Consider the following 3,300-nt stretch of genomic DNA (forward strand, 5'->3'; position numbering starts at 1 on the left):
TTTCTTATGCCACTCTGAGGAAGTTTTATTGTGTATTTTCAGCAAAATTTATATAAATTATTACTGTATAATTTGAATAAATTAGAATATTCATGAATTAAAAGAATGTTAAAGATATTTTTAAGTTTTAATAAAATTGATACAGCAATATTGAATGTATTTCTCATCTTAATTCTCATGAATTAGAAACAAACTTAGAAAATGAATTACTAAAGAAATTTTTTTCTTCTGGATAGTGTTTCTTATTATTAATATCCCTCAGAGCCGCTGTCAAGATATGAAAAGATAGATATGAAATGTTTTTTCTCAATTGTTTTTCTTCATTGTGGCCAACAAATTTTTAAAGCCATTCAATATGGCTGCTTATCAGTCTAACGCCAGAGTTTGTTAATGTTGTATTGCCATACAGTGTTAGGTTTAGGTCACTTTGTTAATTCAGTTATTATGTTTTAAATATTGGAAGGAGCCGGGCGTGGTGGCGCACGCTTGTAATCCCAGCATTTGGGAGGCTGAGACAGGAGGATCCGGGTTCGTGGCCAACCTCAGCTACTTAGTGAGGCCCTCTGCAACTCAGTGAGACCCTGTTTCAAAATAAAGAATAAAAAAGAAAAAAAATAGGGCTCGGAGTGTCACTTGGAGGTAGAATGTCCCTGGGTTCCATCCCCAGTACCGAAGGAAAAAAAAAAGAGTAACTATTGGAAGGAAGGAGAGGTGTTTGGCTTTGATAACATCTATACTTTTGTGTGTGTATGTTACTAGGGATTGAACCCAGGGGTATTCCATCTCCAAGCTACGCTCCCAGACCAGTTTAATTTTCTTTTCTTTTTTTTTTTTTTTTTGGTGGTACTGGGGTTCCTGGAAGCCCTTTTACCTCCGGACTACACTCCCACGGGCTACACTCCCAGACCTATTTTTTAACTTTTTTTTTTTTTTTTTTGGAAACAGGGTCTCTTAAGCCTGCGTGGCTGACTCCGAACCAGCGCGATCCTCCTGTCTCCGCCTCCCAAGTGCGGGGATTACAAGCGTGCCCCACCACGCCCGGCGCGACCAGTTTAATTTTCATTTTGAGACATGGTCTCCCTAAGTTGCTGAGTCTTGCTATGTTGCTGAGACTGGCCTCAAACCTGTGATTCTCCTTGTCACGGCCTCCCAAGTAGTAGGATTGCAAGCATACACCACCATGCCTGGCTTTATACCTTGACTTCTTTAAAGTAGCATCAAATTAGCTGGGTAATTTAGATGGTCAGGCCGTTACACAAATATTGATGCTTATGCAAGCCTTACAGCGTCAGCATCCTCCCTGAGGGGCTGTGGGGATGACTTTCCTAACAGACGTCTGCCTCTGTCTGTAGTTCTCTCGTTGTTGAGTGATCAGTATATCGATTTCAAGGGAACAGGGTGAGTAGCTATTAAGGTCTCAATGCCATAGCAAAGCTGCTTTGGAAGGCTGCACCCCAAAGTATTAGCACAGTGCTTAATATATGTTACATATACATTAATATATGATATATATTAATATGATATATTAATATATTTACACACACATACGTGAAGGGCCTTAAAGATGTCGATAATAATTACTAGAGACAGGGCATTTTTTTGCTAGACTCAAACTTGTTGATAAATAAGAGTGGGGATAGTCACAAAAATAAGTTGGTTTTGTGAATCATGATTTATTTATCTTTAAACAAAAATAAGTTCCCAGTCATGGTGGCACATGCTTGTGATACCAGTATTTGGGAGGCTGAGACAGGAGGAGCACTGTGCCCTGGCTGGTTTTTTGGCTGTTTCTGTTGACTTTATAACCACATGTTCTGCAAGTCTTACTGCAAACTTCTTTATTGAATTAGGCATTGTTGACCACCCCTTTGAGAAATCTGAGCTGGGCATTGGTGGTGGTCCATGTCTGTGATCCCAGTACTAGGGAGACTGAGACAGGAGGATCACAGTTTCGAGACCAGCCTCCCTTAGCAATTTAAAGAGATCCTGTTTCAAAATTTAAAAAATCAGGTATGGAGGTACAAATCTGTAACCCCAGTACTTGGGAGGCCGAGACAAGAGATTACAGATTCAAGGCCAGCCTCAGGAACCTTGCAAGACTTTGTTTCAAAACAAAAAATAAAAGTGGGCTGGAGCATAGCTCAGAGGTAGAATGGCCCTGGGTTCAGTTCTCAGTACCAAAAAGAGAAGGTCTCACTTTCTGAAGACAGCCTGGGAATGAGACACCAGTGGAGGAAAGAGCCCACAACTCAACACTCACTGTGAGAATTAAGTGTAATTGTTCACATGAAGTACCCAGTGGGAGCTGGGCATAATGCTGCACCTGTAATCCAGTTTTGGGGGAGGCTGAAAATGGAGGATTGCAGGTCCAAGGCCAACCTCAGCAATTAGTGAGGCTCTTAGCAACTTAGTAAGACCTCCTTTCCTTTCCCTTCCTTCCTTCCTTCCTTCCTTCCTTCCTTCCTTCCTTCCTTCCATCCTTCCTTCCTCCTTCTCCCTCCCTCTCCCTCCCTCTCCTTCCCCTTCCTTCCTTCCTTCCTTCCTTCCTTCCTTCCTTCCTTCCTTCCTATCAGTACTAGAAATTGAACTCAGGGGCATTCTACCTCCACGCTACACCCCCAGCCTTATTTTTATTTTTTATTTTGAAACAAGGTTTCATGAAGTTATGGAGGATCTCACTGAGTAGCTGAGGCTGGCCACATCTGTGATCCGCTCATCTCAGCCTCTCAAATACTGGGATTACAAGTCAAGTGTGCACCACCACTTCCAGTTTGTAAGACCCTCTGAAAAAAAAAGAAAGGAAGGAAGGAAGAAAGAAAAGGAAGGCCAGGCATGGTGGCAGGCATCTGTAATCCCAGTGCTTGGGAGACTCAAACAGGAGGACTTCAGGTTTGAGAACAGCCTCAGCAAAGTAGTGAGACTCTCATGAAGCCTAAGGAGACCCTATTTCAAAACATAAAAGTAGCCAGGCTTGATGGCACACGCTTGTAATCCCGGCATTTGGGAGGCTGAGACAGGAGGATGGCACTTTGAGGAGAGTCTCAGCTACTTAGGCCCTTTGTAACTCAGTGAGACCCTGTTTCAAAATAAAGAATAAAAAATAGAGCTGGGGATGTAGCTCCGAGGTAGAATGCCCCTGGCTTCCATCCCCAGTACCGCAAAAACACAAAATAAAAATAAAATAGGGCGGATGGGAGGACGATGTAACCCAGAGGTAGAATGTGCCTGGGGTCAATCTCCAGTACAAATAAGTAAATAATAGTGCTGGGGGTGTGGCTGGGAGGCGGGGCGCCCACACTC

This window comes from Muscardinus avellanarius (assembly GCF_963383645.1).
Source record: "Muscardinus avellanarius genome assembly, chromosome: 7".
In the NCBI taxonomy this organism is placed as follows: Eukaryota; Metazoa; Chordata; class Mammalia; order Rodentia; family Gliridae; genus Muscardinus; species Muscardinus avellanarius.